Consider the following 26106-nt stretch of genomic DNA (forward strand, 5'->3'; position numbering starts at 1 on the left):
TATTTTTACATGGCATTTTAAAAATCCCGGATAGCCTTGTTATGTATTCATTTGGCTAATCAGCATACGCAGACATCACTGGCTGTTCCTATAGAATCGTTTTAGACTTACTCTGAAGTAGGAGCTAAATTAGTTCTCCCAAACTGAGTTCCTACAACTAAATATGTTCCTAGTTCCTGTGATAATGACTTTATTCAATAATTCTTCTCTTCCATGTCAGTCTCCACCACATGTTAACATGAGTACCACGACACATGCGTGTGTTGCTGCTGATAAAGGAGCCGGTGTTTTGAGGCTGAACCTGAATGTGCTGCACCTTGTTTACAAGTAGAGGAATGCACATGCATGCATCATGGTACTGTCATGAATAGTGGTGGAGATTGACCTGGAGGAGAAAAATTTGTCGTTTAACAAACAATGACTTTCAATAAAGTTGTTATTTTTGGTTTCTTTGCACAGGTATAAGAACTTACGGAATGCCATTTGATTCTGCAATTTTTAAAATAATGGAGCTGATTCTAAATATGACCCTAATAAAGAGTCAGAGTAAAGCACAACACTGTCAGACTTGCACAAAGGACAAAACTGGCAGTGCATGTGAACCTCTACTCCTGAGAAACATCAGGAACTGTATGGGTTTTTCTCTCTCTTTTTATCAGTGCACTGCACACACCACGAGATCCCACACCCCTGCTTATGTGCTCTGGATCTCCAACTTTTTCCAGCGCCGGTGGCTTAACATGCCCGGCAGCGTTCGTCTCCATGGCACCATCTGAATGTTCCCTTTGTTCAAAAATCCCAGTTCCATTTACTTACAGTGCATACACACAGAGACACACACATTCACATACACACACACAAGAAAATTTTGAATTATGATTTTATGTCGTGGCTCAACCTGACGTGGAGGAAATTAGATCTAGAGCATGAAAACATCATACTTCTTCAAGAAAAAGCCAGAGATGTTTAGGAAAACTGACCATGTACGAAAAATAAAGTGGAGCTATGATATTTTCTCTGGCTGGGTTGGTGGAAATGCATTATGTTGACAATGCATCAAAATGCATGATGCAGACAACAACTACAGAGCTATTTGTACTCAAGGAGCCTCTCTATTGAAGGAGTCTCACATTCGTGCTTGGATCTGCTGGTGTTCATGGTGTGTCTACAGATTCCTAGAGTAGTTATTGCCTTAACATGAACTGCATTTAAGACACCTGAATGTTGTGGTCAAACCCAGTCACACAGTGTTTATGAAATGTCTTTAGAGACAAATGATCAATGTGCTTCTAACAGCACATATGGCATTGTCTGTGCTTTTTGGATGTACTTCAGAAACATCATTAAATTATGTTTCTAGGGATGCAGTCATATTCATATTCTGGCCAATGCCAATAAGCCCAAAATAATTTTTTGCAATGGCAGGTAAAAGGTCAATATTCTAAATTATTTTGTCTAGATAAATTAAAAATAAAACACTAAGGGCCAGATTTACTAACAGTATGTGCCAGTGCAAACTCTCTTTTGATGTTGAAATCTACTGTGAGGATTTATTAAGATGTGCAGTAATTGCAGGAGTTGCATTTATCAATTTATTTAAACGCCAAAAAAGCATCTTAACCCATGATGCTCCTGTATTGTTGGTGGATTATCTGCAGCTAACTATCATCAGCTCTGCTTGTTGACAAACCTAAGTTAGATGATAAAAAGGAGATCTAAACATAAATATAGGCACAATACCTAATATCAACTAATGTAATACTGATAAATATTATTTTTACATAACCCATTAATTTGAGATTACACTGTCAAACATTTTTCTAATTTATGAAAAACATGACAGTATTGCTGCTTTGCATGGGTTGACAGCCTTCTGCAAGACATTCGCACACAGAATATTACTCATTAACTGTTCCTTTTCATCATATCCTATACCTATTAATTTCCCAAAAGGTAGAAATAGACATTTGCATCGAGATGTTCTGCCATGAAAGCCAAGACAGGTCATCAATCTGACTGACTTAATTCATCATATCTAATTACGCGTTACCCTGACAACCTAATGGAAACAGCCAACTGGACGTACCTGGCTGCTGGATACAGTAGACAGACCCTGATGATATTCATCAATGCAAAGAGAGGTATGACTGTCTTTTGGCACACAGAGGGAGAAATCACACTGCGTGCTGGTTTTATAAAAACATACTAAAAGAGACCATCTTCTGAAAAATGATGTGCGTGCATGTCGCTGTGTGTGTTCATGTGCAGTGAAATCATTTTACTAGAGAGGTGAGACACAGTGCAAAGGCATAACAGTCATTTTTTGAATAAGAAAGAGTGATAGGAAAAAAATTGGCCAGACGGCGCTTTTTAAGAACCAAGTACTGTTGGATCCACTATGCATTATATTCATCAAGTGATCATTTAAGCTCGGCAACAAGAAAATATCTGAGTGACAGCAATTTTCTTTAGTGAATTTTAGACATAAATAGGTCTCAGGCGCTACCTCAAGTTCAATGGTTTGGGGTTTATTCTTTTTTGCATGTGAATGGATCTGGCAAAGAAATGGAAGAGCATATGAAAATTACAGCTAAATCTCATTTCCCGGACTGCTGTTAATGTTACACTTGGGGGGGTGATTTCAAAAGGACTAATCTCAGTTTCTTTCATTTTTCTTTGTACTATGATGGCTGTGAATTACAACAAGGCAGCTCTCAGTTTGTTTTCTATGTTGTTGTATTGGTTACTGGCAATGGTGAGTCAATGGAATTGAATAAAAGGGCCACTTGTGATTCTCTTTACAAAGAGGGTTGCCATTCAAGCTTAAATTATTGCTACAGACCTCTAGTGTTGTCAGGCAGTCGGCACATTAGATATAATTTTTTGATGATCTCTTTAACACCGAATTAATCAGTCTGTGGGACTAAGATTAGCCAATTTATTTCTAAATATCAAATTGTGCTGAAACACAGGCCTTAATGTATTTGTGAGTTAAACTGTCTGAAAACACAAGTCACTTCAGGTCAAAAACATCAATTACATCAATTACACCAGCCCACAACAGTAATAGTGGCTCCTTATGTAATATGTTATTGCCTTCGTTGCCAGATTAGGGTTGCCAAGTGCTGCCACGTTTTTTCTTCAAAAATGATCTTTCATCTCAGGGGACAGCTTGGTTAGAGAAAGGTTACGTAAATAGGTTAAGTATGAATAAAATTAAACGTTAGCTTTAACAAGGGCTCATTCAACAGTGTCAAGACTTTTTTGGAACCAACCGGAAAAAAAAGTGAAACAGCCTTGAGTAACATAGCATCTCTGAGCTACACAGCAGAGACCCGGGCCTAGTCTCCACTGGGTCAAGGTAAATCACAGCCACATATGATTTTAATCCAAATTTGGCAAAAAGATGACATGAAGGGATAAGACTAGAGATGAATTCAAGGAAGCTGGCTGTCATGGTAATCCCAAGCAACAAACATGAACCAAACACTCTGCAGCTCCTGGATCTAATATCTGTTTCCTCTATTTTATAGTATTTTATAGTATTAAATGTTATTTTATTTTCCAAATTCTGAGAACGTCCTCAATACAGACTTTATTTGTCCTCCAATAAAGCTAAAGGTCCTGCTTACAGAGGGTGGGAAAAGAGTTGAAACATGCATGAAATGTGTGTGTGACAAAATATAAACAGACATTGAGCTATACCCTAACGGTCCCTCTCTCTCTAGATATATAACGTACTTATAACAACAAAAAAGGAGGTCACATCAAAAGGGAGGAAAATACAGATATTGAAAAACGTATCAAATGAGTGTGATATGTTAAACCACTTTTTCAGTCATTGTACTAACTTACTTGAAATTATATTGAAATATAATTTCAATATAATTAAATATTAATTAATTCAATAATTTCCATAATTAGCAAATCAATTGCCCCTAACTGCACAGGCAAGATAAAACTTAACATTTTTAAGTGAGTTAATTATGTGCCATGCAGAATACTTATTCGCTATTAATTATATTTTTTATGAAATTTTCAAATCAAAATGAGCATTAAGATTTGCACAATCAGGTCCACAAATGAAGATTAATATATTTCTATGTGGCAGTTGAAAGCTTTGAAAAGACATTGAAAAATATTGTTAGTTTGTTCAATCTATTATTTCTTGGACTATGTACACATGTAGAGTAATGCTTTTGTCTTTGACTGCATGCCATGAGCACTGGTCGACCCTAATAAACAATAAGCTAACATGGCTTCCACAAATCTAATGTAGCCTTTCAACTGCTCAACCCAAAAAAAACAACAAAACCACCACACGCTGTGTTCCATGGCGTCGCACGTTCATAAACGCTTTGCGCAGCGGGGTTCATGATCGCATGTTTGCAGTGCTGATCTCATGCAGGCTGTCTGGCGGAGACGGGCAGCGTTCTCTGGGCTGTAATGTTTCAGTCTGACCAGAAACTATGTGGGAGCGGGAGCACTCGCCGCGGTTTCACTGCCATGGCACTCTACCACAAACCACTGGGCGGCTGCCCAGGGTACCAGAGCCAGAGTGCTGGCAGAGGCTTTCCCCTGTGGAGCACCTCTGTGTCGGGCACACAGGCCCTCGGAAGTCCTTATGCCATTGGTGGAGCTCTGCCTCAAACATACCACTTCAAAAACAAACCAAACAGAAAAAGGACAACCCCCTGGAAAAAAAAGGACAACCTCTATGTTTCATGCAGGTTATTTTACTCTCCCCGATGTATTCCCCCACTTATTCCTTGCATATCATTCCCCTCTGAGAGATGAAGAGATTTTCCATGGCATTTGAACTGGAAAGAGAGGCCTCAGCCAATCCATCAAAAGAATGTGGTCGAAAACTGAATTTGGCTACTAGGAAAACAAGGCAGTCTGATAATTTAAATGTGTTCTAGCCATCATATATTAATTTACCTATGCATTCAGTGAAGAGAATATAAAGAACATAGCCTACTCTAATGTTTCATGTTAACATGGAGACTATACAGCTAATAACCAGTAGGGTTTAGTGTTCAGAATCTGTTTTTATTTCTCTAAACTCCGTGGTTGACTGTGTATTTATCTCCCTGTCCTGAAGACTCTGACACTAGTATATATCAAAGCCTCTTTTGGACTTTAAATAAACTTTGGTCAATGTTGTGAAACCTCAGTATGTATCCATGTGGTAAGAGGTAGAATCTATCTGTGTGGTCAGGGTTTTTTCCTCTCAAAATGAATGCTTCGTCAGCAAGGTCATGTTAAATTGATCGATAGTATCAAAAGTGCCTGTAAAAATGAATAATGCTACAAAATATATCTATTTATGCTGTTCTTTTGAACTGGCTATTTAAAGAGTCGTGAAAAACAAAATGTTTCACAATGGTTGTGCTGTTAAGAATATTTAGAGACACAGCGGTTTTCATTTTCACATTGACAATATTTTTGAAATGGTATGAGCACCAAATCAGCATATTAAAATAATTTCTGAAGCATCATGAGACACTGAAGGTTGGAGTAATAGCGGCTGAAAATCCAGCTTTGCAAAACTGCAAAAGTATTTCAAAACATCAGTTTTTACTATATTTACTTTGGTGAGTGGTGAGAATAAGAGATTTCTTTCAAAAACACTAAAAATCTTACCAACCCCTAACTTTTGAAACATATAAAATTTACATGGAAATTAAAATATCAAAATCCACCACTCGATTTGACCACCTATTTGACATTAGGTACATAAATGCATTCAAAAGACTCTTCTACATCTACAAGTATTTACTGAAATTTAATAAGATTACATCAATCATCAGGCATTCACATCATTAGGCTCGCCAGTCCTGGACTGAGAACACGCCTGGAAAGTGTGAGAGACAAGAGAGAATGAGAGAAAGAAGATCTAGAGGTAAAACGGAGATTAATGTTATAATGTTATAATTAATTTGATGCAGTCAAGTTGATCAATATGGGTTTATTTTTTTATTTATTTTTTTAAGTAGAAGACATTAAATCTAGCATGTGCTTATAGCTACTTGGTTCACGGCTGCCAAGTGCATGTAACCAGTTCTGGAACGAGAACAGGGGCCTTCCCTCAATTCCACAGAGAGACCGCCTCTGATGCAATGTGGAGCGCTTAATACGACAAACCCACACAACCACTCAAACGACGGTAAACAAAACTTTGGTGACTGGTAATTTGATGGTGAGTGCAATCTTTCAAGATAGACCCAGATGATTCTGTCATGTTTTGGTTTGTTTCCATTCAGGGCAAACGGCAAGAAAACAGACGGAATGTTTGGCCCAGAAATGTTAAATTGGTTCTTCACATCACACTGGATGGAAATATCGCACTAACCAACACTGTGTTGGTTTGGGAGCGATGACGATCGAGGCAAGGCGAGTGGACAAAATTGAGCCGTGACGTAGTTTGAGGTGTTTGAGGTGAAAACCATCAAAGGGAGAGTAAGCTAAAACGCAAAGCTGTGGCTGGGAGATTCAGCATTATATAACAGCCGGTCAGTTTTCTGTGGGTCTTCATCTGTCTGTTGAGGAGTACAATGACATCACAGGCCGTTTCAGGGTCAGTAGAGCAAAGTTACACAGACAGCTTTCACTGTAGAGATGTTACTGGTGCTTCAGCTTACCGTATCACTGCCGCTTGCAAATTCAATCCTACTCAATCCTACCTAAGAACATTCTTTTTAAATGCACTTATTTTCAGAACAAACCCTCTTCAGAAAGCAACAAATTCTTTGGAGCATTTCACCGCTTTGTTTTGACTCAACCAGGGAATGTCTTTGTCGTTTCGTTTTGTTGTCGAGTGATGTGGCTGCTTGGGTTACTGTTTATTTTAACATAATTACAAGTGGAGAGGGCAGCGGGTGAAATGATGGAGAGACAGAAAGACAGACAAAGAGAGAGAGACTAAGTACATGCGGGAGCATAAGTACAAAGAATTGAGAAATATCACATTTCCAGCTTGCAACAATCCATGGAACACACATATTTTGCAAAAGCACAAAGATGTTGTTGACTGAGAGGGACGGGATGTGCCAAGCTACAATAAACACTATTCATCTTGGACCTTGAGGACTTCGAACTCATGAATCATTTTCCTTTCCACAGACTATTCCAGATCTATGTGGAAGTAAGGATAGGACAAACGTATTAAGAAATATACAGTGGAATCCAAAAGACCACTTTTATGTTGCTTTTATTAGATTTAATGCAGTTTTATATTATCACAATAACAATTTGAGTGAAAAGTTGAATGCCTTCGTATTTAGTGTGTCTCCTAGCTGTCTGTACAAAAGAAGTTCATGTGATCAATGACATAAATGTGTTTATTGGATTAGTGACCTAAAATAGCGCAGAATATTATAGATTACTTTTTCATTTTACATCATAAATCTTCGTTTTAAAGTATTTCCAGGTTTAAATCAGACAACGAAGGCCAGCTTTGCGCAGTGGTCTCACACTTCTGGACCTGTTCTTTGCGGTTTCAAAACAGTGATTGTGGATATTCATTGTTTATGTCTTTGGGTCGGGATAAGCGTTTGCTCTTTTCCTCAGCCTCAGACAGGCTCTCTGCAGGGTGTCACCGAGTCGAGGGAAGCCTCTGGAAACTCGCCTCAGCTCACTGATCATTCCTGACGGCTTTTTGGAAACAATGTGGAGAAACACGCTACAATGGCACATGATGTACGTATTCAGACATCTTAAATGTCCACATGCACTTTCAACTCTTTTCACTTTTTAGAAAACTTCACAGAGATGTCTTTCATCCTCTTCACAGAGTCATGTTTGAAAGTAAATGGCACCAGTCAAAATCCTACATTTCAGTGAAAGCTTCAAGTGAAACAGACAAGTTGACTCATAAAACAATCATAAGAAAATATAAGCTGAGGGTCAAAAGAGTTCAGACCGGCAATCTGTACTCCATGGCATAAGTGCAGAAACAAAAACTCTTTGAGAGGTATTTTATGTTATATGCATTGGCAGCACCAAATATAACTGTTTATGGCACAGATTTCTAAAGTCAGAAGATCTAAAAGTCTTTTATTCAAAGAACACTTCAAAGTGATGCTTTCACATTACCAGTGCATTACTTAAGAGATCCTTTTCTCTTTTACTCTCCCTTTTTCTGACGAAACAACAAAACAGAGGGATCTGTAAAACTATTACTAGTTGGGCTATAGATCTTTATTTCTCAGAAATCATCATCATTGCTTTTTGCTCTACTATTACCAGCCTAAGAACAAAATGTTTTCAAAGGAGGGACAGAAAGCTCTCGGACTAAATCTAAAATATCTAAAACTGTGTTTCCGAAGATGAACAAGGGTTTGGAATGACATGAGGGTGAGTCATTAATGACATAATTTTCATTTTTGGGTGAACTATCCCTTTAACTATTCAATGACCAATACTTTTTTTAAACACACAGTTGTCGCCACCCCATGGCGGAAGAAGATAAGCGTTAAAATACATACACATCTTAAGATACTTTCGTTTTGATCGCTTCTGTGGAGAGAATAACTGTTTATTCCCAAACTATAAACTTTTATTCAAGTGCTTCTGTTATTTAAATGTCTGTAACACATAAACAATGATGTGTGGTTTGTGTTGCTCTTTCTGGATCAGCAGCAGCATGAATGATTCATTAACATGAGCAGTGACAGAAGTGCTTCTCACACTCCATTGACGCTCGCGATGTGAAACAGTCTTAATAGACATAGGTGAATCGCTGTCATTCAAGAATAAGATGATCCTGTGAGTGTTGAGATTGTATTGTGTATTGAGATTTTAAACGATTAATCGTGCAGCTGTAAACACTGCAAATTGTTTTGCAAGGGTATTTGCCACGAGATCTCGTCACATCCTTAGTAACGAAGGAACGTTGAGATGCTTCATTGAAAACTTATTGTATAATAGTATTAAACAGCTCACTGTATTATGTAGAGTTGAGTATTATGAATGAGAGATGGTCTGAGTGAGTGTGAATACCTGCATATAGCTTATTTCTTGAGCTCAATTTCATATTCACAACAAAACGTTAGTTTGAATGTCCGCTGAAGAAAGCGATAGGCTTTGTTTTACCATCCTTTCATTTGTTAAGGGTGATTTCTGATGATAGCACTGCTCAATCTTACAAGGTGCTGTTGAAAGTAAAAATAACTTCCTTGTTAACAACCAAGTTTCAGTCTCTTTTAACATAAAAGTCTTTACTGCTCACTCATAAAAACAGTCTCTTGTTGCCATCTAATGGCAGAATAATTTAATTTTTCCCAATACTAAATGCTATTAATAAATTCTAATATTTATAATAAATATTATTGAATAAAAATATTTAATAAACAACAACAGCTAGCATAAAAGCTGCTATGCATTCAGTCAAAAGTACAAAGGCAATGCTTTATACAGCATGGAAGTTAGATGTTACACTCAACCTAAACTATATGCTCTGGAACAAACAACAGGTTAATGAGAGCAAAGCTAAATTGAACTATATCGAATTTAACCACTACAGAGACATCAGAGCCAGTGGTAAATTCCAGAAGATCTGACCGAGGTGAAGCCAGAGCATTCATGAGTGCTGAATGGCCACTGGAGCCCACATCACCAAAAATGTTGAAGCAAATTTTCAAATAAATATTATCTTTATTAACCATCTACATATTTAAAGTAAAAAAAAGTACATTCTTGCCTAAAAAAACTCTTAAAACTACATTCCGTGAATCAAAATTCTAGTGGACTTGGGTGTCTGCCAAGATGCTCCCTGTGAGAAATACCACAAGTGGAGTGATACAAATGGTGAAGCGGTTGGAGTTCCCATATCACATTAATATATCACACTTCTCTCAGCCAATCAGATTAGAGGACCAGAACTGTTGAATTTGATACACACACACGCATAGTACTGTATGCACACACAAACACACCCACATTATAATATTAAAAATATGAATAAATGACTCATAGCGATAGCGTGTGTGAATTTATTGAGGTGGGAGCTGTCATTAAAAATGAACAAACAACAGGTTATGTTGTGTCATCATCAGTAGTGGATGGATGACACACAGCAAGCATCATCCTTCTATAAACAGAAAGATTTTGTCTGACACTGAGCTCATGAGGCCAGGGAGAATTATTTGGAGCTTGTTACAGAAGCTTGTGTTTTTGGACACAGCTTTCTTGGAGACTGTCATCTCATGCAGACTCGTCTCAACCACTATTCTGCCCTTCCAAGGCCTCCAATGCACTGGTCAAGCTCCAGGCTCAATATTTTCTTTCATATCAGTCTGAATCGGGACACATGTCCGCCAGGCTTCTGTCTAACAGAAGAAAGATGACGTGGGTTTGAAGTCAAACACACCTCACTGTCCAAAGCACATATTCAGTAGGCTTTAGCGGCCCATGCAGCATGAACTCAAGGGTAATGGCCGTCACCAGGGTAATGGACATTCACGGCGGTTGAGGGCTGTGATCCGGGAAATATGTGGTGAAGCAAAAAGGAAACACAGGATTGTAATCTGGAGAGAAGCATGCAGAGAATATTTTGGAAATTGTTATGACAGTATTAAGGCGTAGTTCCCTAAAAATATTACATTTAGAATTTTGCCTCTAGAAGGAGTAAATACGCAAATAATGCCATCAGACTAGGTGGCCAAAATCAGGAATGAATGTGAACATAAATCTCATGCACTTAACTAAAAAGATATATCAAAAAAATTACATTAACATACATTATCAACAAAAAAATATATATTTATACATAATCAGTATAACAATCCTAAATACCTTGAAAAGATGCATACAATATATACATTTACATAACTTCAAATGTTACTTTAAAAAATAAATTCACATTCATTCAAGTAAAACATAAATTACTATAATATTGAATTACTATACAATATGTGTTCTAGTTGTAGTATATTATTATAATGAATACAGAATACAGAAAATGTAGCAATTTATGCATTACAATCTTAACATACGATTATATTGTAATTTATAAATGACGGAATAACTGTTTTAAAGTAATAAACATGTATTAATTGTACATTTTTTTAAGGTCTATATTTAAACGTTTACCTAACCTCATATTCACCCCCCACAAGGTCATTATTTGCAAATAATGCCTGCATGTACCTCAGCTGCCCATACTGAAATATTAACTTTGCCTGCGTAACTGTAACATGATACAACATGTAACAACTTTGAGTGGTTTTGCAAACATGATCGCTGACACATCTCTGGCCTAGTAGTGTAAAACTGTGGTAACTCTCAAGGCCATTCATTTCTGCACGGCCCTAATACTCCACTCCTGAGGCAGCTATAAGAAACTCACTGGCAGTAAGTGAGTCCCAGAAGACCCCTGAAAGCCTTGACTCTTCAACCCCCACCCCACTTTTCCTCTCTTCCATCTCTTTCTTCCCCCTAGTCATTTTTAACAGGACTGTAAAACTTCCTTGCAAGGGTGTGAGGTCGGTTTACTGGACTCCTCATCAGAGTCATGAGTGTTTATTTAGGCACTGGTCACTTGAACTTACGTTTGTTACATTGAGAGAATCTCTGGTGTCCACACATAGGTATATTACAGTGTGAAACAGCGATGAAAATAAAAATGTTTAATGTGTGATTACGAAATGTAATGAAATTTCTGACTCTCTACATGTGCTCTACAACCAGCATTTCATATCACCAAGTCACTGAAGGATCAAGCACACTGTCAAATGTCAGAAGATGGAACTATTTACAAACCATACAGTTTTTCAAATGACTCAGCTTGACAGGTTAACATAGGCTTTACAGCATATTATATTATTTCATCCATAAACAAACTAATTACAAAAAGCTGCCACAATTGTAGCTTACTCATTCTACCCGTGTTCGGATCTCCATAACTTTCGAATGATCAGGTCAAACTTTCATGAAGACACTAGGACTCTTTCACTGCAGTGAAATTAAAGTAAGCAATCAATGACAAAACAAACATCTGTGTGGATCAGGCCATCTAAATTGTACTTTATATACAAAGTTGCATTGGGACAATAACAAGTTTTTAGAAAACAGAGAAAGACACATGATAGAATAAATGATTTTTCAGACCATCAGTGTATGTTCTTGTCTAACTGGGTTGAGTTAGCGCCTGTCAGAATTACTTAGCAGCACGGACCGGTTGCTGTTGGGCCCAGCTTCTGGTTTGGACTGGTTAGGAACCGAGGGCGGATACTCAACCCGGTCAGTGGTTTCATGCAGCCTGCGGTCAGTCTTCAGTCCAATATACTGTAGGCTGCAGTGACACACACTATAAACGTGTGTGTATGTGTGTGTGTGTGTGTTTGTGTAATCCGCAGAGGTCCCTGACCACCCAAGCACATCCATTCTCAAATGAGCTGAGAAATGTGTTATTGTCTGTCAAAAATGATACACATTTGACAGATTCAAGGTTAGGGGAGGGTGAAAGCTAAAGCACGCAAGCTCCTGGAAGTGCAGTGGCTGTTTCCTGTAATGCTATAATACTTTCTCAATTCTCATGACCAAATCTGAAGAGAGACAAGCCGAGTTTAATCAGTTTACAAGTGTACCTGAAATATCTTAAACAGCTGATTTAAATAAGAAACAATGGCTAACTGTGACATTATTACTCGAAATATTTATATTTATAATGTTAATGTCTATTTACTGTACCTACACCATTGTTCAAAATTACAGCAAAAGTTATATTGTGGAATATTATTGCAATTTAAAAATAATAAACTTACATTTTTATACATTTTATATAATATACAATATGTAACCATTTATTTTGATGGCAAAGCTGAATTTTCAGCAACCATTACTCCAGTCTTCAGTGTCACATGATCTTTCAGAAATCTTTCTAATATGGTTTGGTGCTCAAGTAACATCACATAATATTACTGATGCAGAAACAGTGATACTTTGTGTTCTTTAGTTAAGTTCTTTTAGGAATATAAAATGAAAAAGAACAGCATTTATTTGATTTAGAAATATTTATACTTTATATGTATTATTTATTTAGTATTTTGAACTTTAGTAATTTCTTTACTGTAAATTTTGAGCAATGTAATGCAACTTCACAGATCAAAATAACAGGTACATGAACTAACACTGTCTACACTATAGAACTCATAACCAGTGATGAGGTCTACACTGGATGAAGCGTAGTGCGACATGACAAATCCCAGACAGTAAATTGCTTCTGCTTTCTATTAATGACATATTGACACAAATTTCAAATGATTTTTAACAGTCGCTTTGTCGCGTCCAGTGTAGAGACAGACTTTAGCTGTTGCGACATGATAACTGTCGCGTCTGGTGTAGACAGTGTAACGTTTCACTAGAACATCAGTTACTTGTGCGGTCACTAATTCTTTCCTTTACACACTCAGACAGATGAGTGGCATCAAAATACTTCTACAATAATTTAGGGCTGCAAAACGATTAATCGCGATATATCACATTTGAACTAAAAGTTTATGCTTACTATATGTGTGTGGACTGTGTATATTTATTATATATAAATATACACATACATGTATATATTTAAGAAAAATATGTATTTGATGTATATGTATATGTATATGAAAAACATATTTTAAATGTGATTATTCATTTTGCAGCCCTACAGTATTTAAAGCACACAGCTCTTCTGTTTCAGTTCAGCCCAGAGATGATTTTACTTCTTTGAAATGTACTCAATTACAGTGAATGGGAATTTCAAATGTCTTGGGAATGGGTTTGGGAATGTCTGAATAATTATATCAACTTTACTACAGTCAGGGGACAAAAGAAAAACAGGATGAAAGAACATCACGTAATCAATAGTAGCAAAAAAAAGCACATACCAGTGGTGAGGAAAAGGAAAGGGATATCTTTAAACATGTGTCTTTCTGCCCCGGACATGTGGGAGACACGAAACTTCCCACCACTGTAAAACGAGGGTCATTTTCAGTAAAATCTACATCAGGATTAGTCAGTCTAAGAGTGCATGTTTTTGGAAGGAACACTCGGCCTTGAGGTCAAAGACCTTTTGCCCACACAACACAGTTTCATCCTGTACACGGGCTCAGAATCCCTCTGTATATTTTTCTCAGACATTTATGACCGCAGTTAACATTGCATGCAGTGAAAGTGATGTAACCCAAATTTTGACTTCTGTCATGTGTGCATTTGCTACGTGCTTAAAAGTACAGGACAGCCTGTGCTGAAGGCCTCAGCTGAACTTTAGACTTAGAAGACTTTTATATCAATATGGAAATAAGAAAAGTTAAAGATAAAAGATTTCCACGAAATGTTTATACTTCTAAAAACAGCATGATTCAGAGACGTTTATATTCCATCACACGTCTGTTATTTGGAGTCATTCGAACCCCCCCCTGTGGGTTCTTAACAAAAGAGAACCAGACGATTAATCTTCTGAGGTAGGACAGTTGGACTTTGAACATACAATCTGCTGACCTTACGAAATAGGGAACTGAAATTAGGCTGCAAGGGCTAGGATGTATTTTCGGAGAAGGATGACGACTGTTTTGATATCTGTTTGAGACGTGGCTGCAGAGACGTGGCATGGGTTTGATACAGATTCGCAGGGCTATAAGAGGAGGCAAATTCACTCTCTCTCTCGCGCAGACTGAGTTCAGCCTAGACCCTTCTAGCTGGACTTAGTCTTTTCTCACCTTCTTTATCTTTGATTCCGGGCTCACTTGAATACTTTGAACTTCTCTCAGGTTTTATTCATCTCAGATATGATTATTATTATATTATTTGTTATTATATGAATACTATTATAACTTTTGACTTTTGATATACAGGGTATTGTTGTATACTTTGTATTATTATTTTTAACATCTTGATTACTTTTAATATTATAATGCATTTTGTATTACTTTTAATTGGGCAGCATCCATCATACATGGATTGCTTTTAAAACTATATTAATTTTGGGATTTGTATTTTCTATATTTGAAGCTGATTTTAATACTTACTAATCTGTTTGCAAGTTATGAGTTGTATTCTCATTTCCTATATTCTTTGAATAAATTTGCATACTAAAATACCACCCCACCGTCTGACCAAGATTGAAGTCTAATTTTTTGCATCAGTTTTGGAGGCACCGCTGGGATCGTTGAAGTTTTCATTTCATTAAGTTTCGATGCAACGCAAGACAAAATAAAGAGAGGTGAGTAGCTCATCCTTTTCTCTTTATGGGCTTCTGTGGTGTTGCCTGCCGGGTCTAGGAGATATATCTGTGGACCCACCTCGTTCACTAATCTTGACTGCAGCAAGAGAATGAGCTTGGGTCATAGCCGGTGGTATAACCGTAGACGGTGGTTTAACCGTATTGAAAAATCAGCGCGCGCTGGGGGACGAGACGGCGATCCGCGGCATTAAATGTGTTGTTCACTATTGAGGGTTACTGGTAGTGTGGATAAATATCTGCGCTTTACATCCTGCGGGGTTACCGGGGGTGTATTGCGAGCACTTTTGGGTTAAACCGAAAGGGCAACAGTATTTTGAGACACGCGCTGTGAGGGTTTACTTACAGCGTGCTGGTCGGGTCTGAATGCCGTCTCTTGTTTTTGGATATAGTCTCTGGGATTAGACTTGGCAGTTTACGACACAAACAGAACCCCACCTTGCGACTAAATTTAGATCAATAAATTGTCAGACGGTGCATTAAGTAAAAATAAGTAGAAATTAAGTAAAAATGGGTGGAAATTAAGTAGAATGAGTAAAGGAATTAAGTAAAGTAAGTAAAGATAAATAAAAATAAGTAAAGATAAGTAAAAATAAGTTAAGATAGATAAATAATTAATTTTAATTAAGTGTATCTGAATTGAATAAACCTTTTCCTTGTTGGATTTGTCAGCACATGAGATAATGGCACCTGTTCAAATAAAAGAAACTCCAAATGAATATGTGATGTAGAAGAAATAAGACAGAAAATGGTTAAAGATGGATTTAGAGAGATTTCGGTTCCACGCAGATAGAGTGAATAGGTGTTGACCCCTTAACGGTCACTCACGTTTTTGAAGATAGACTTGAATTTGCATAATACAAACCTAAAATTTTACAATTCATGACCGAAAATATTTTGTTAACATGATTTTGATGTGTCATTTACATGGTAATGCAATGTCTGATTTTAAAATGGGATTTAAAGGATGAATTTTGATTATTTTATGTTTTCGAGTGATATATGACTTCTGATGATTTATGAAATGTGATAGAGAAAAAGGCAACGAGGAAGTCTTCTTTTGTAATGTAGATTTCTGAGTGTGTACTCTTGTCATAAATTAATTTTATTACTTTTCCTACATAGTCTTTTAAGAAGAATATTGGTAAAATATATATTTGAGAGTCTTGGACTTTTCTAATGGTATATAGTTTGTCAGGATTGGATTTGATTTGATTGTGGTGTGGTGTAGTCGGCGCAGGCGTCCCGTATTCGGGACGGGGTGACAGTTAACAGGTTGAAGGAAATTACTGATCACAAAGAACAGAAGAAATAGGCACGTGTTTTATGTTGTCTATGGATAAGGAAAGTCAAAGGGCTTTTGACAGACAGAAATGGTAGAATTGTACAGGTTTATAATTTAGCGCAAGCAGCTAGAGAGGCTATAAGATATGTGGGATTTATTAAAAATCTTGTAACAAAGGAGCCGAGAGCCGATATAGGCAAAGCTCCTAAGATTGATGACATTTATAACTGGCAGAAATGTAACAGATTTCTGAGAATTGTGAATACAGTTTGTTATCTCTCCTGGCAATTTGGAAGAGCTGAGGCTGAGTGGGGCAAATATGTGAAATTATATTCAAGGTTACCATGCTATAAGCAGGTGGCCAAGTGGGGGTCTATCGAACTATTGGTGTGCGTGATTTACCTAGCATTGTAAACACGCTGCCAATTATGAAATTTAACTGTACTAATTACAACCGCAAATGATTTTGCTACTTAATTTAACGAACTGCGTATTGAAGTACAGCATGTGATTGGATCAGAAATCCAAATTTGTACTAATGTAACATTGATCAGACAGGGCACTAACGAGCCCTTTGTTAAATATACTGAGCATTTCACATGAGCTTTGAAGGAGTTTGTTGCTACAAAAGAAGCTGTTGATTTGAAATCTCATATACTGTTACACACGGCACACGTGGGGAACCAGAGCTCAAGATATTGTTGACCAAACGAAAAGAGCAGATGATGCGATTGGATCGCCCTCTGTCTCTGTAATTACCTGTTATAATCGTCAGGAAACAGGCCACTACGTAATTAGGTGCCTGGAGCGAGATGGAGAACGAGGGTTTTAAAAATGTTTAAAAAGGTTCCTCTTTTCAGCAACAGCGACGGCTACCAAAGTAGCCCCCCCCCCTTCGGCTTCGCTCTGAAAATAGAGGTGATGCAGAGAAAAGGAAGTCGACATGCAGGCACAGCTTAAGCTGCTGATGCCACAGGCTGACCAAAGCACTTGAGATCAGGATAGCTACATATTTATTTAGCTACTCTAATTTACATTTTACAAATAAACACATGACTCTTCGAGGATTATCTGATGACAGTCTTTTCACACAGTCTCAATTAATTCCCTTAATAATTTATACACTTAAGCAAACCCTTTCGGGTGCAATTCTGGGTTGGAGAAAGTCAAGTTGGCACTGTAGTGGGAATGGATATAGTGGAGAAATTGGAAGCAGATATTTTATTAACTAAATCAAATAGTTAGTCAATTTTTGCCAGTTCCCATTCCAGTTGTCAGAAAAATTTAACTCCTAAATTTAACATTGGAGCTGTTACAGCAAATGAAAAAGAGTCTACTGACTCTCCAATGATACAATATCTTTCTGAGAAATTTTCAGATTTGTGGTCAACTTCTAAACTTGATGTTGGTCTTTGCAGATTTAAACCTCTGAATGTTTCAGGTCCTGCACCTCCTCCAGTATTACAGTATCCTCTTCGGAGAGAAAGAGAGAGCGGCACAGGCAAATTGTGACCCAGCTCGAGAAAGGGATTGTGGTAAGATGTGCCTCTCAATGTGATTCACATGTGGCCTGTAAGAAAGCCAGACGATAACTATAGGCTTACTATAGACTATACCGCATTGAATGCTGTGACCACCAAAGCAACCCCATTGTTGCCAATCATTCAACCATTTTAAAAGAATTGTGCGCGCCGTCCGTTATAATTCAATATTGTGATGACATTCTTTTTGCATCTCCAAATAAGGTGCAGCATCTGAGTGTACTCATTCTCTTGTTGAGAGCACTTCAAGAGGCTGGCTTCCTTCTGAACAAACGGGAAGTACAGCTGTTTCAACCATTATTACATTTTTAGGTCAGAGTGTTGGTCGTGAGGGAGAAAGACCTCTTCCAGATCGGGTCATAACAATTACAAAATTAAAGAAGCCAACCACAGTTACTGGTTTTAAGATCATTAATGGGGCTATTTAATTTTAATCGGGTTTATATTCCGGATTTTTCTGATTTGGCAGAACCTCTAACCGAGGCTCTTAAGGGAGGCCTTCCGGGTGCTTCCCCTCTAGAGTGGACAGCAGACATGGCTGAGTCTTTCACTCTTCTCAAATCCGCACTAGCCTCTTCTCCTGCGTTACATGAACAAAACCGCTCCACATTTGGACACATGTAGGCCCGAATGCTTACAACTGCGTGCTGGGACAGCATAAAAGTGACAAAAGTTTTGGAACTGTTGGATATTATTCGATTGTGATTCCTTCTTCTATGAAAGGACAGATGCCATGCTTGATGGCGTTAGACTGTGCAGAGTGAGCACTGAAGTTCACCGAGCACATCGTCGGCTACAACCAGACTATTTTACATACCCCACATCGCTTTTTACATTTGCTACCTGAAACAAAGGTGAAGTCGATCTCAAATCAGCGACGGGCTAAGTGGGAAACTGCTCTAATGAGTCCTCAGCTTACTGTTGTTACAGATAACCGGACGAACCCTGCCTCCCTGATGGAGAACGAAGGGAGGGCACATGACTGTGCTGTGGTGGTTACTTGTGACAGAGGACATTTCGTCAGAAATTAGACATTTGCAAATGTCATGGACATGTTCGTGGATGGCAGCAGCTTTTATGAGGGGGAAACACGCTACACAGGTTGGGCGGTAGTAGAGGGGAGGATGGGCGAAGTCTTGGCTGAAGGGTCGCTACGGGGAGGAAGTGCTCAGATCGCTGAACTGCATGCTTTGAAAGCTGCTTTAAATTTTACACTTAAATTAACTGCAAGCGAAAATAGCTCCATTTATGTGAATATTTTTACTGACAGTGCCTACAGTTATCATGTAGTGCGGAGTTATGGCCCTGTCTGGAAACGTCGCGGTTATATGACCACCGCCGGTACGACAATAAGTCATCAAACCATTATTAAAGAAATTCTTGAAACTTGCAAGAAAATTTCACCTAACAGTGTTGCGGTTTGCAAGGTTACAGGTCACAGTAGTTTCAATGATTGGTGGGCAAAAGGAAACTCGCTAGCTGATAAGGCTGCGAGAGAGGCGGCCAGGGGTGCATCACTTGGAGAGGTAACTGCAATTTTCCCTGTTCATCCAAATTGTGCAGGATCAGAAACTCTATCTAAATTGTACACAAATGAAGATAATGAAATATGTCAAAAAGGTTAGGAGCTATTTTAACTGAAGAAGGAATTAATGCTCTAAATGAAAAGGGTGTTCCGCCTAGCAGATATTAATTGATCTATACCACAGGATTGCACACCAAGGGGTTCATAAAACTAATACTATGTTACAACAAACATGGTTTTGACCAGAGATGTTACGAACTGTGAGGGACAGACTGTCCAGATATATCCATCATTTACAAACAAAGCCACGATTATGAAGAGGTATGATATCAATAAGCCACAGTCCTCGCCCGCGAGGACCTTTTACACATTGACGGGTAGATTTTATTTTTGTACCCTCTGATCATGGGTACACATCATGCGCATTTAGGGATGCCCATTCAGTGCCCTCAGCGTCCAAAATGCTGGAGACTTAAAGACTGCTGCATTTAATTTAACGGCTAAAATCCTGTACAAGTGGGGGATAAGAGCTATGGTTCAGAAATAGGGAATTTAGGTCCAATGTCTTCCAGGTATGAAGGTCCTTACTCAGTGTTGCTGACTACTCCAACTTTTCTCTCTACTCATTGAAATCGAGCCAGGCTTGACTCGATGGAAGCATCTTGCACAAGTGAAGCCCCTGTTACAGCTTGCTTATACTAACAATATCTCTCAATGCATAATAGATTTTCTTTTTATAGACTAAGGGTACCCTTTCTAAAATTAAGGTTGTAATCAATGTTTGTTTTCAACCTCTGTGAGGTGATTGAGGGTCTGACTTATGTCAGGAGTGTAATAATTGATTGATTCATTTATCGATTATTTATTTAGTGATTGTTCACTTGCTTCCAGAGAATCAAAATTAACCAAAATTCACCATATCTGTTCCTTAGGTTGTTGATGATACCGTTTTCACTTTGAATTTGTCCAACAGGTGTAAGCTCTATCAGACGAATTGCTGCTAAGGACGAACAATGATTAATGATTAATTGTTTACTTCTCTCCAGGTTTCCAATGCTGAGTTCCCCTGGATCTAATGTATTTATTTGTTTATAAAATGATGAAATGAAACTGAAAACCATAATGTTTACATGTAACAATTGTGATTAATGTTGTTTTATCTGTCTTGTTGTGTCCTTGTTCGTGTGTGTGTGTAAATGTTATATGTAATGTTTGTCGCTTCGCTTTGGCATTATATGTTTGTGTGTGTGTGTGTGTTTGTGTTTGTGTTCTTTTGTTTCCACATATTTCTGTTCCTACTACTTTAAAACTAAACAGGTATGAGTGCATGCTGATACGGAACCTATCCTGCGTACATTTACCACACGACTGGTTCTAAGGGTGACCCTTTTGGTGTGACTTCTGCAACAGTGCAGCTCATTGACGATTCGGGAGAGGTTGCTGTGCTCGTAGCTGGACATCAGTGTTTGATCCCAAGAACTGGACGCATCGTCATCACATCGCACGCTAACTCTACATCATCTGAGAGACTTGTGCTTTCATCTACCAGCTGATATATAGATTTACAAATCCCTACATCAAGATGCCTCACAAGATTATTGATCAAAAAGATTCTTTTACTCCTATTGCTGTCAGCAATGATGAAGAAATGTATGAATTAGAGGTGAAGGGTAAGGAAAGATACGAGATGTTGAAAAAGATCAACGAAAGTTTGGAAATTTGCGACATGATACCCCAATCTGATAAGGACAAATATCTTAAGAAGCTACCCATTAAGAAGAGAAAGTATGATGATAAGTTTAGAGATGGAAAGAAGGGTATGCTGTAGTAAGTCCTCGACCCAGCAAAAGTCCAGGTGAGGTCAGGGGTCGGATGCTTTTAGTGCTCCTCGTCTGATCAGCTTGGTGAAGAATTCCTGTCAACTTAACGCGGCTGGGGTTAAAGAGGTATCTACAGTCTACCTGAAAAGATTCATTCACTTTTATATTTCCTTTATGCTTACACGATTAAGTGCTTATCTGAAATGTTTTACTTACTTATTTTTCTGCATATGTATTTGTTACCTTTGACTATTATGTATCTTATTTTCAAGGGAAAGGATTTTGGGTGCGAGTCTTTTTGTCAAGACTCGAGTGGGGGACTGATGTAACCCAAATTTTGACTTCTGTCATGTGTGCATTTGCTACGTGCTTAAAAGTACAGGACAGCCTGTGCTGAAGGCCTCAGCTGAACTTTAGACTTAGAAGACTTTTATATCAATATGGAAATAAGAAAAGTTAAAGATAAAAGATTTCCACGAAATGTTTATACTTCTAAAAACAGCATGATTCAGAGACGTTTATATTCCATCACACGTCTGTTATTTGGAGTCATTCGAACCCCCCCCTGTGGGTTCTTAACAAAAGAGAACCAGACGATTAATCTTCTGAGGTAGGACAGTTGGACTTTGAACATACAATCTGCTGACCTTACGAAATAGGGAACTGAAATTAGGCTGCAAGGGCTAGGATGTATTTTCGGAGAAGGATGACGACTGTTTTGATATCTGTTTGAGACGTGGCTGCAGAGACGTGGCATGGGTTTGATACAGATTCGCAGGGCTATAAGAGGAGGCAAATTCACTCTCTCTCTCGCGCAGACTGAGTTCAGCCTAGACCCTTCTAGCTGGACTTAGTCTTTTCTCACCTTCTTTATCTTTGATTCCGGGCTCACTTGAATACTTTGAACTTCTCTCAGGTTTTATTCATCTCAGATATGATTATTATTATATTATTTGTTATTATATGAATACTATTATAACTTTTGACTTTTGATATACAGGGTATTGTTGTATACTTTGTATTATTATTTTTAACATCTTGATTACTTTTAATATTATAATGCATTTTGTATTACTTTTAATTGGGCAGCATCCATCATACATGGATTGCTTTTAAAACTATATTAATTTTGGGATTTGTATTTTCTATATTTGAAGCTGATTTTAATACTTACTAATCTGTTTGCAAGTTATGAGTTGTATTCTCATTTCCTATATTCTTTGAATAAATTTGCATACTAAAATACCACCCCACCGTCTGACCAAGATTGAAGTCTAATTTTTTGCATCAGAAAGCTTACAAATGCTGCATTGCTTCCCATAACACCAAAGTTTATGGGCCCGGTCTATGAAAAATACACTAAACATTGGCTCTGATGGTAAAAAGTCACTTCCTATAAAGATAGAATGCTGCCCTGCAGCCTGGCACACAGATCAGAGGTCAACTGCTCTAACCGGGATTATACAACACGATTGGTTAGGCTTACTGGAGCAGTTGTTAAAAATTAACCAATTACTCCGATCCCAAAATCACGGCTGCAGGCTTCCATAAATATGACCTCTTCACCTTTCCAAACAAGCTGTTTCATCCCCTCCCTCATCTCTCTCACGTCTCGTTTTCTAATGAGAACAGGGTGAAAAGTGCAAAAACATACCACAACAGAGCAATAGCGAGTATTTACTGTGAGAACACAAGCCATTATTTTAGAGCACAGAGGCCTGTGAAATTCTGCCAGAGGACGGTGGCGATGTGTGCATGCGTTTTGTGTATGCGAGCAAGCGAGGGGGGTTTACAGATTTACAACTCGAGTCAAACGGCCCCAGTCTCTCATTAGTCCTTATACACACACAGAGAGAGAGAGCGTTCCTCCCCTGTGATAGTTTTAACAGACCCCAGCAGTATGAGCCTCTTGAGGGACACCCGTGGGTCAAAGGCCAAACAAATTTTCTGTCAGATTTACAGGCCGAGCAAGGTTGGTGGCAGTGCAGTAAAAATGTTCAGCACAAGTTCAGCAGAGCAACCAGACCATGCAGCCTACAGAGGCCGATGGGACCAAATAGATCCATAGTGGCATTTACCATATGGATTCACTGTCAAAATGGCTATAAAGGATGTCTGTAGAATGGAAAGTACATGTTAGGTTTCATAAGCATGAGTATTCTGTACGTTAACATTATGATTATGAGTGTCTTCATTAATTGATCATCTGGTGACCTGCCTTTGACCACAGTGGACCTCTGATTTAAACACGGCCTATTGCTGACCCTGACTCACACACACAAAGATCTGTTAATGGAGTGCTGATGAGGACATGGGTATGGTGTTAACCTATCGCTGACCCTCACCAGATTTCTCTCATGGGAAAGAGTAACACACATGGAAACTCACACACACACAGAATTTTACAGCTGTATTAGTGATGACCTCTCACTTAGGGCCGCACGATTAATCGAATGCAATTGTCATGCACATCTCGTCAGTAAATCTGGTTCCGTGATTAGCAGTAAATCTCCATCACCTGCTTTCAGACGGTTCAGCATTTAATACAAACAGTCGTAGTTCTCCGACAAGCTACACCAATTTTTTTTTTTTATTATTTTATTGCAGACCATATAATTGTACGATTATGTAATCAAAGAAATTATCATAACAACGGATTTCGGATATTCAAATAAAAATAAAAATAATTATCCACATTCGAATGCTAAAATGTTGCATTCAAATTTTAGGTCTACGTGACCCATCAGGCAGACTTATCAGGTGGCGTGTGAAATGTGACGTCAATGTAAGACAAATTCAACTTTTTAAAAACATATCTCAAGACATTATGGCGGTTTTTCCCCATCAAACTGTATCTTATGTTTTTAAATGAAGAAAGTAGCCTACTCTTTGTAATAGATTTTTGGGCCTTTGTATTATACTATAAATGCATGGTGCTGTTTTTTCTTCCTTCTAATTGTTTAAGCAACTTAATTATATATGGTTTATAAACATTATTTTAAACATTAAGAACTCTTTTTTTCAAAGATAGATGTGTTATTTTTTACGCTTTGAAAAAACGAGCATAATATTTTGTACAATGTGCCCTCTCGTAGACTGCTTATTCAGCAAACCGTTATAGGGATTTCCTGAGTTTCTTCTGCGGGGCGTCTTCTAAAATGTCACACTTTTTTGAACTCTGGTGTCTTCAGATGAAAAAGATTTTACATTATTTCTAGCGCTCATGTCTACAGTTGACATCACACCAGAATAAGTAAAAATCAAGTAAATGGTCACAGAGTAAAGTCAAAAGTCAAAAGTAAAAGGTCACAGAGAAGAAGCCATCTAGTTAAAATAATTCCTCAAATTGTGTATATTAAGTGAAAGTGAAAGTGAAGTGACATTCAGCCAAGTATGGTGACCCATACTCAGAATTTGTGCTCTGCATTTAACCCATCCGAAATGCACACACACACTGTGAGCACACAGTGGGCAGCCATTTATGCTGCAGCGCCCAGGGAGCAGTTGGGGGTTCGATGCCTTGCTCAAGGGCACCTAAGTCGTGGTATTGAAGGTGGAGAGAGAGCTGTTCATGCACTACCCCCACCCACAATTCCGTCCGGCCTGAGACTAGAACTCACAACCCTTCGATTGGGAGTCCAACCCTCTAACCATTAGGCCACGACTTCCCCTATTACACAAAAATGCTGGCTGGTCACACCAATATTCAGCTTAACAATATGAATAAAATTATATATGCTCATTTGAGCTGCATGTTTAATTTAATACAATGTAAACAAACACAAAACAAGTTTGACTTTTAGTCAGGTGACTAAATTTGCTCAGAGAAGAGAAGAAAATACATTGATCTGGGATGCACTTCCCAAAAGCAACTATACTTCAGTCACTAACAATAGAGTTCAACTTAACTTTGCTTTTGGGAAAATGATCCTCCCCAAAGTCCTCCCTGACACAACCAGATTGCTGCCAATCAGTAAAAAAAAGTTTTTAGAGCATACTGTCTGACTGTGCACTCAAACTACAATTAATAGTAAAGGGATAGTTTATGAAGGTATTTTTGGTGAAATACAAATGAGTGTCTGTGGCTGCGAAATTTGTAGTTGTAGAATAACCACAAATGTATCAGTAAATTTGAAGTCGCAGACAAAATCTGCAAAACTTGTAGATTTTTTTTTTCTCTCCCACAAACACACCTTTTCGAATCTTGATTTGTACATCCGCAAATCAGTATGTGAATTCTTGCAATGAGATTTATTTGTAAAATATTTTCTTATACATATTTCTTTCTTGGATGCTTTTCTTGCACAAAGTGCACGTGCATAACAACAACATCGTGAATCTGCTGCTGCAAGTCTCAAACCTATATTTTTCTTTCAAATGACAAGTTTCACGCACTTTCCCTTTTGCACCACAAATCTGTGTGAAATGCGGTGCAAACTCGATATGTACATTTGTAGAGGCAGCGGTGGGCACTTTTCAGAGGTCAAGAGAATTTTAGCCAATCAGAAGATCTACACTGTAGTCTGTTATTGTTATTCTTTATAGTTCTTTGTTTTTTATGTTTAAGTTTGTGAATCTTATCTACAATTTCGGGCGTGTTTTTCAGAGCCATCGTGACCATGATTACATCAGCTGGTAAGGTAAGTTATACATTTACATTTAGTCATTTAGCAGATGCTTTTATCCCAATTGACTTACAAATGAGGACAATG

The 26106-nt window shown here is 38.0% G+C and overlaps 2 long non-coding RNA genes across 3 annotated transcripts in view; one reads left to right on the forward strand and one right to left on the reverse strand.

Moving 5' to 3' along the window:
* The window catches only part of LOC127961169 (uncharacterized), a 117102-nt gene that overhangs the window by 81803 nt on the left and 9193 nt on the right, over positions 1 to 26106 (reverse strand). The gene's annotated exons all lie outside the window — the stretch shown is intronic.
* On the forward strand, positions 14162 to 22659 carry LOC127961168 (uncharacterized). The gene is made up of 2 exons (XR_008154385.1): positions 14162 to 15205; positions 20892 to 22659. It is a non-coding gene; the product is annotated as an uncharacterized LOC127961168 (long non-coding RNA).

Source organism: Carassius gibelio, chromosome B7, assembly GCF_023724105.1.
Source record: "Carassius gibelio isolate Cgi1373 ecotype wild population from Czech Republic chromosome B7, carGib1.2-hapl.c, whole genome shotgun sequence".
NCBI classification, from domain to species: Eukaryota; Metazoa; Chordata; class Actinopteri; order Cypriniformes; family Cyprinidae; genus Carassius; species Carassius gibelio.